The sequence below is a fragment of the Micromys minutus genome (genome assembly GCF_963924665.1).
Source record: "Micromys minutus genome assembly, chromosome: 8".
NCBI classification, from domain to species: Eukaryota; Metazoa; Chordata; class Mammalia; order Rodentia; family Muridae; genus Micromys; species Micromys minutus.
Window position 1 is genome coordinate 32,679,973 of NC_137977.1, and position 8,928 is coordinate 32,688,900.

Genomic DNA, 8,928 nt, shown 5'->3' on the forward strand with positions numbered 1-8,928 from the left:
ACCACCAGCCCCCACTTTATGTTTACCTCTCAGCCTCTGCACAGTGGAGAGCTATCAGTCTGACACTGCTATCATCTTCCCCAGGACCCCTGCTGTCACATCAGGAGGAAACATATTTCATCCATGAGTGTCTCAAAGTTTCTCCCCGGACTCTCTAACAGGCCCACTTTTAACTGTGAGGTTGACTTCTGTGTTCCATTCTAACCAACAATCACTTATTTAAGCTTCTTTTATTTAAAAAAAAAAAAAAAAAAAAAAAAAACTTTCATCTTATGACTTGCAATTTTGCTTTTTTAAAGACAAAATTAAAATAATTTAAATGGAACACATTTAACTCTTCAACTTTTAGTATCCTTAGTTCTGTTATACACTGCTGGTTACTGCTGTTGTGTCCCAAAGAGGCACATTTTTACTTTACACTATTAATGAAATGACATCTAGAAGGCTAGAGAGATAGCCTGGTGGTTAGAAGCACTGGCTGCTCTTGCAGAGGACTCAGATTTGGTTCCAGCACTCACATGGTAACTCATGACCATCTGGAACTCAAGCTCTAAGGAATCTATCTTCTTGCCTCCTCTTGCAAGTGGTGAACAGATACACATTCAGCTAAATACCAATGCACATAAATAAAAATAAATCTTAAAAAAGACATCTGCCTAGCATTCCTGGTTCCGTCTCTTCTCCTCCCTTTTCACACTCAATCCTTAGGAGTTCCTGCTAAGCATCAGCCCATGCCCTTGTACTTCCCTTCAGTCTTGCCCGAACTCCTAGCCTTAGCCTCTCGAGGTTTCCCAGCTTTCAATCCACAGCAATGCACCCTTCAGCCTGTAGTCAGACTTGTCTTCCAATGACACACAGCATGCCACTTTTCAGCTCAGATCTCTTCATGGTCCACAATACAACCACTCTTGCAAATGGCCATCAAGAGCTCCTCCCATTCTTGAGCTGTGTTCTTCTGATTCCAGAGGCCAGAGTGGAACCTACCTTCTACTGTGCCTGCTGCCCACTCGCAGCCTACACCAAGCTGCACAGCTTGCTTCTTCCTACCTCCTTCAGGTCTGCTGAAGTGGCAGGTCGATAGAGAGCCACCAGTGAGTCATGACCCTTTCCTACCCACTCTCATCCCTCTCCACCGCACAGGAAAACAACCACGGAGCACCCAGCTAAGAGGGGATTGTGTCTCTTCCATGGGAGAACAAGTTCTATCAGAACAAGGATTTGTCTTAATTGCTGCTGAGTCTTTACTTCCTACAATGCTGTCTATCACATAATACCCTCAATTAATTCCTGTTAAAGGAATGAATTTTACTACTAAATACAGCGTTGATTCCCACAATCTGTTTATAAAGCCAGCCAGCACTAGCTTTATTTATGTTCATTGGTGTTTTGCCTGTATGTGTGACTTGGATCACCTAGAACAGTAGTTATAGTTGTGAGCTGCCATGTGGGTGCTGGAAATTGAACCCAGGTTCTCTGGAAGGGTAGCCAGTGTAAACCTCTAAGCCATGTCTCCAGCCCCAAATGCAAACTATCATGATGGAGAAAGCTGATGTAAGGCTTGAAAGGCAGAAAGCAAGGGGGTAGAGCAGCAGCAAAGTGGGAACTCTGGAGATCCAGCTGTCCGAAGGCAGCGCCCACCAGGGTGCCAGACTGCAAACTTTCTGTACCTTCTGGATCTTTGGCAATACTGCCTATTCAACTGGAGATATAGTACCTTTATGTGTAAAAACAAACAAGAAACAAAAAAAAAAAAAAAACCAAAAAAACACAAAAAAAACAAAACAAACAAACAAAAAAAACAAAAAAAAAACAGAGGTACTCATCTCTCAGCGGTAGTCTGATTGGCCCCTGTGCTGGCTTCTGACAATGAAGGTGGATTGCCTGGTAAATGCAGTGTTCAGAACTCTGCATTTGGGCTCAGGAAATGCAGGCTTGAAGTTAAGAGGGCAGGCATTTCTAGCCTTGTAACTCTGGTTAAATTTTTGATGACCCCATTTGCTGAATCTGAAAAGGGATATCACACACAGGTTATGGTAGACAGTCTTCAAGAAATGGCTGGTATAGGGCTTAGTCTATTGCTTATATAGAAACACTCAGAGTTTGGGCATTTTCTTCCGGCCTTCAAACTCTATCTTTTCCTTGGAGCTTCCAAACACTGAAGAACGGCTTGCATGCTGCATGTGCTTCTAGAACCAATGCACAGGCCACAGTTGGATAAGCTATGTCTAATCAGCAAGAGATGCCCTGGCCACTAACAGCCCTAGTTTTTAAAAACACATTGCCCCTGCCGCATCTCATTGTGCTCTGATAAATGACAAGCCGCTTTCCTCAGAATGGATCTGAAATCCTGTTTCTTAGCAACACCCTTCCCACAAGCAGTAGAAGACAGAACATAATTCCCTCTGGGCATTAAGAATCTGCTTATAATACTGAAAATGTGGCCAATTTTCCCTTAGATGAAGAATTTGAAATCATTTCTCTACTTATAAAGAGAACACAATTAATACCCTTTAAATAAAAGCCTTTGAAAACATTAACTCATCTCTCATTCCAGGTTATGTTCTTTTGAGAGTAATTTTTAACAGATTCTGCAGAGTCTTGATGTCATCTCATGGCCTTGACTGTCATGATCCAAAAGTTGAGAATGAAGCTTTTCTAATTCTAAGTTATTTCCTCCTAGCACCTCCCTAGTTCATCTTTCAAAGAAAACAGATCAATCACTTGTTTCAAATACCAGCTGCATTCTTCAGTTTGATATTCTAAACTACAGAATTGTATGTTTTTCCCGAGTATAAAATGAGCTCATTGTAAATGTAAAGGCCCATCCAGAAGAGCCAAAAAATTCTAGCATCTAAAATATTTTGGTGATGTTCTTTTCATCAGCCACTACACCTAGGACACTGTGTGCAGGTACTCTGCTTAGCTATGTAATCTATACCTCCTAAAACATCCATCAACATGGAATACAGACTTCAAGGTCCGACACTAGGAGACAAGGAAGCCACGATGTCATATTTGTTTTCTGATCCTTCATCAATTCCTGACCTTAAAATTTTGGTGATGCTTTCAGCTCCTCACTGCCTTCGATGTAGTTTGTTGATTCCAATTAATCAGTTAGTTACCCAGAAGTCCGAGCTTCTAGAAAAGACATCCTTCAGCCCTTTCATGCTCAATTGCATATTCTATTAGACAGCTGAAAGCATTCAATGAAGGAAGATGAGCTTATGAATCGTGAGCTATTTTTAAACAAATGAGTTTCATAACCAACCCAGCCAAACTATTTTTCAGCTATTTGATAGAGTAATTGACCATACCTTCTCCATGACAGCAACTCCCTCATGTCCTGCCCCTGTGGGTTACTAAGCAACTAGTAAGCAAAATAGATATGGGCACAATTATTTAAAGTGTGTTCCCATCCGATGAATCTAAATCTTCTAGACATCTGTCACTCAATGGTTTGCACTTTCTATGACTAAAATCAGTCTTGCCGTTATAAATTAATAACTTCAACACGAACACCCCAGGAAACGCAGTCTGTAATGCTTGCTGTTGGCTTAGCCCAATAGTTCTTATTAGATTAATGTGAAAGGGTGGCTTCAGAAGGCGCCACTCCTGTTCCTATACAGGATATATGTGCGCATATATTTATATTTGCTTATGCATTAAATGGAGTATAGTAGGGGTCAACTTATTAGCTTATGGTAGAACACTTAAGTCCCGTCTCTTCTTGTTGCTCTCCAACACTGACTCACTAGCAGGGACATAACATTACCTTAAATGCTTTTTACCTTTACAAGTAGGAATAAAGATACAAAGTACATTTGCCCCTTAAAGGGGCATGAGTTGAGTTTTTCTGGCAAAAGAAAGAAAAAGCAATATGAAAGTCTCCCCCTCTCCCTCCCCCTGGACCTTCCAGGAAGGTCTAGTTGAGGTAGATCTATATCAGTGATCACAAAATGCAGACAAGTTCTGTGTTTTAAAAGGTTTTCAGTTCCAAATACTGGCCTCAGTTGCTCAAGGCAACTTTGTTTTTTGTTATGGCAGAGGACAATCATATTTAGAACTGAGTATCACAGATGCCTCAGCACAATTATGATTTTCCACTTTTATGTTCACAAAATAGAACTGAATTCCGGCAAGAATTTCAGTATAAGAATGGCCTCCAGTCAGCTGGTTTATGAGGCAGTCAATGCCTTAATGACTTCAATTGTAGTAACCCAGCAGAGTTTGAAATAAGAATCACAGATAAGTAGACATAGAAAAACTCAATAAAGACACAAAAAAGTTTAATCATGTACCTGACCAAGAAAGAAAAAGCCTTAAGCTATAGAAGTTGAAAAGAATTCAGATCCAGATGCCTAAGTGCACACATACTACCAGACTCACCAACAGGGTCAGAGGAGATGCCAACTGCTTGCAGGAGTGTTGTTTTGTTATAAGAACTTCCTCGAGTCCCTGATTAACAAGAAGCTAGAGCTGAAACCCACAAACCATGTCAGGAAAGAACTCAGTAAAGGAGGCCAAGGAAACCCAGCCTTCCAGTACAACCTCAGTAACAGAAGATGCCTACTCATTACTCTGGGCTGTGATGAAACCCAAAATGTGATTGGTGCTATAGTTCAGTTGGTGGACTGCTTCCTAGGATGCAGGAAGTCCTGGATTAAATGCTCGGAACCTTGTAACACAGGCCTATTATCTTAGCACTAAAGAGGTAGGCAGAGACAAGACTTGGAAGGTCTTCCTTGGCTGCATACCAAGTTGTAGGCCAGGCTTGGCAACTTGAGGCCCTATCTCAAGAATAAAACAAAACCAACTATCTTAGGGTTTTACCACTGGGTACAGACACCAATAACCAAGGCAACTCTTATAAGGACAACATTTAATTGGGGCTGACTTACAGTTCAGAGGTCCAGTTCATTATCATCAAGGCAGGAACATGGCAGCATTCAGGCATGCACGGTGCAGGAGCTGAGAGATCTACATCTTTATCTGAATGCTGCTAGCAGTAATACTGGCTTCCAAGCAGCTAGCATGAGGGTCTTAAAGCGACACACACACACACACACACACACACACACACACACACAGTGACACACCTATTCCAACAGGGCCATGCCTTCTAACAGTGCCACTCCCTGGGAGGAGCATATACAAACCATCACACCAGCCAAAAACCAAATACAATCTTTGATTCTGGGAATCCCCTGGTGTATCTTTATGTATACTCCCAAATCCCTGTGAAGACAGAACATTTCTAACCTTGGAAATAATTAAGCAAATACAACGAGTGAGGCATATAACACAAGAAAGGATCCATTATCTTCCCGCTTCTATCAAAGTGAATGTGAAATTACAGAAGGATTATTAAGCATGCTGAAAGCCTGGGCTGGGGAGGCAGAAAGGGCATGGAGTGGGGTGCTTAAAATGAAAGCTCAGAAGCTGCAAAAATAGAACTGGTAAACTGTGGAGGGATTAGAATGGGAAGAAATAAAAAAAAGCAATGAGACTTAGACTAAAGGAAACCATGAGTCCACTAAACAGACGTGAAAGACATGACAAAGCTAAGACTTGAAAGTCTAGCAAGAGTTTCAGACAGAGAACAAAGAGAACCACAGTGATAAGTACTGACATCTAAAACCAACGGAAAATACTGAGGTGACCAGCAGAAGAAAAAAAAAAAAAAAAAAAAAAAAAAAAAAAAAAAAAAACAAACCTAACCCTGGTCATATCACAATACAACTGCAAAATGCAAGACAGGGAAAGCTTAAAAAAAAAAAAAAAAGAAAAAAAAAAAGAACTACCCCCCAAAGGAAGAGGCTAGAAGACAAGGACCCACAACTTCGAAATGCTGGGGGAAATCAGTAACAGAGAGCATCAGTGTAACTCACACCCCTTCCAGAAGAACATTTAAGGGAGAAAACTGCCACAAGGCTAGGACTAGTCACAGATGTAGCTGTCAGCAAACTGCACACCAACAAACCACAAGACCCTTCTCGTATGGGAGGTTAAACAGAGCAGAAAAACAGCTTAGGCTTGTAACACCTAAAAAGTGAGGGTGGTGTGGTTAGGTCGTCATTCTCTGGTCAGTGTGTAGCTTTGCTAAGCCAGTGTGCTTGGTGCCAAGTCCCAAGGACCACCATAACAACCTCTACCTCAATGTCCCATAGTCACAAAGCCAGAAGTCCCAAGCCAAGATGTATGTGTGGAGGCACATGTACACACACACACACACACACACACACACACACACACCCCAAACCAATTACAACTTTCCTGTAAACAGTAAGAGTTTAGCTTGTCTTTGAAAAGATGGTGAACTGGGAATCAGAATTAATCTGAAGGCACCAGGAACTAGAGATACTAATATAAAGTTAGATTTATAAATACATAGGTAGAGGTGGACAGTGTGACCTGCTAGCAGTACTGGCACTGGGGAAGCTAGGGTGGGGGTGGGGGTGGGGGTGGGGGTTGAGAATTTCAGGTCAACCTAAATTATATTATCAGACCCTACTGAAATAAAACTAATTTGTACCAGACTGTATTAAATTGTACAAATCAATCTGAGCCAAATCCAAGTAAACCTAAAGCAGACATCGTTTCCAAGGTGCAGGTACGTTAGGACACACTCCTAGCCTTTCTACATTGGCTGGCTGAGGTCAGGAAGCAGTGATGTCCCTCTGGCACCAAGCACATCAGCATACACATCTTCTCTCCTGTGAGAGGCACATGATGCTCTGGGGCAATGACTGATTCCAGAACACTGACAAAATAGAACGAGCCTAAAAGACTTGGTAGTGGTAGCAAAAGGAATTCAAAAGAGTGACCACAAAAAAGCAAATAAACTCCAGCCCCTTAGCCTGCTCATCAAAACATGGTGCCCTTCTGTCCTCACCCTTGGACCCTTCAACAGAAGTATCAGAGTAGGCCAGAATGTTTAAAACCCCTTAACTAAACCAGGCAAATAGGTGCATTTAATGGTTATGAAAATGACTTCAGGCAGATGCCAAATTCCTCAAAATTATAGGGTAAACAAAGACAGATGGAGGGGACTCTCTGTATTAGGAAAAAAACAGGAAAAATTCCATTGCATAAAATGGCCCAAATACACCTTCATAACCAACAGAAGTCATGTCTGGTAGAGCAAATCACTGCCCTTGACTTAAAATTCATCAGTTTTGGAAGTTATACAGGCAAGTCATTGGCTTCCCAATATCTCTGTTCTAAACTACACATGACATCTGTCTTATAATAGTCACCTAGGTTATTTTGCAAAACAAGCAAGCAAGCAAGCAAGCAAACAAACCCTTAAAGGCTACTTGTGCTACAAACACTGAATTTACTCAAACCTGAAGGTACTGATGGATTCCTAAATGAGACAAACAAGCCCCATCTTTCTTCCTATGGCACTTGGCCTCTGCAGTTTTACCCAGGTCAGATCTACTTGATCTATGTTGATCACAAACTCAGGATTAACTTGGACAACTGGAGTTGGCATGCATTTTCTCAGCAGCCTAAGCACCTGAAGCCCCTAAGCCTTATCAGAAGACCCAGCCAAACCATTACTAAGATGTTTATACAAGGTAATGATACAGCTGTAAGGGTAATTTCAGCGGTTCCTAGATTAAGTCTGCCATGTTTTAGCCTAAAAACTGAAAGGCCAGAATACTTAGAGAAGAAAAACATCCTTTCAAGCTGCCCAAGTCTGTCTCCACCCCTTGTTCCCAAAGAAAGCTTGAACAAAAGGAGAGGCCCAATCACCTCTTTTGTCAGTATTTGTCCCCTTTTTGTAAAAAAGGTAAAGCCCTAGTGAAAAAGCCTGCCTGTCTGGCTCATAGTATATGGCTTGGTTTCATTATGAACGTCTCCACACCAAATATTATGGAGGAAGGGAGGACTTGAGCCCAAGGTTAAATTATGTATATTACCATTGAGAATTCCAACCCCGAGCATCTTATTATAGTGGCTCACTTTAGTAAAATATGGAACAATTTATGCAACAAAATGCCATTTTTGAGCTACAACAAAAAGAGCTAATAACCTAGATGAAAATCTGGTGAATAAACGAGAAGGATCAGATCTACTTTACATTAGAATCCTAAGTAACATAAGTTAAATGGCCCTTTCTAGAAAGTAAAAGTTCAATTCTCCCTTTGGGTACTGTTAGGACTTAGAGACTTGGTTCCAGAAAATAGAATGTAACATAAAATAAAAATTAGTAATTTTAAAATAAAGAGACCTAGTAGGTTCATCAACTGAGTGACTGATGTTCATGTCATCAGTGATGTCAGCATGAAATTATATATACATTGAAAAAGCAAGACCAATAACACGTAACTCTCTAGACAGCTCTGGTTCTGATGGAATACCAAATAAGCCTGAATTAGTTATATAAAATATTCTACACCACTATTTTAGAAAAAAAAAGAAAGATAAGAGACTGGTTAAACAAACATGATGAGTAAATGTAATCTTAAAATAGATACACGTACAAGGACATTAGTGGAAAACTGGTTGAGATCTCAAGTGTCCATTAGTTCAGCTAATGGAAATGCAGTGCAGGGCACATCTCTACTAAATACTCAACATTTCAGGCTAGATCTTGGGCAAGTCACAGAGTTTGTATTTCATAACTAAGTATCTACAATTTCTTTACAAAGTTACATTCATATAAACCACAGATCTTTTAACATTAGCTACCAGAAAGATGAACAGAAATTATCTATGCTAGCAAAGAAGGTAACTTATTAACCAGGCTCATTTCTGTAATCCCAGCACTGGGAAAGAGAACAGATACACAATAACTCTCAGCAAAGACTCATTACAGAGAAATGTTATGATTCATAAATTTAACAGACTGAATGACATTTTTGGCATTATGTCAAATCCTGTGTACCTCTCTGCTCACAGCCACAGAATACAAAATAGGGC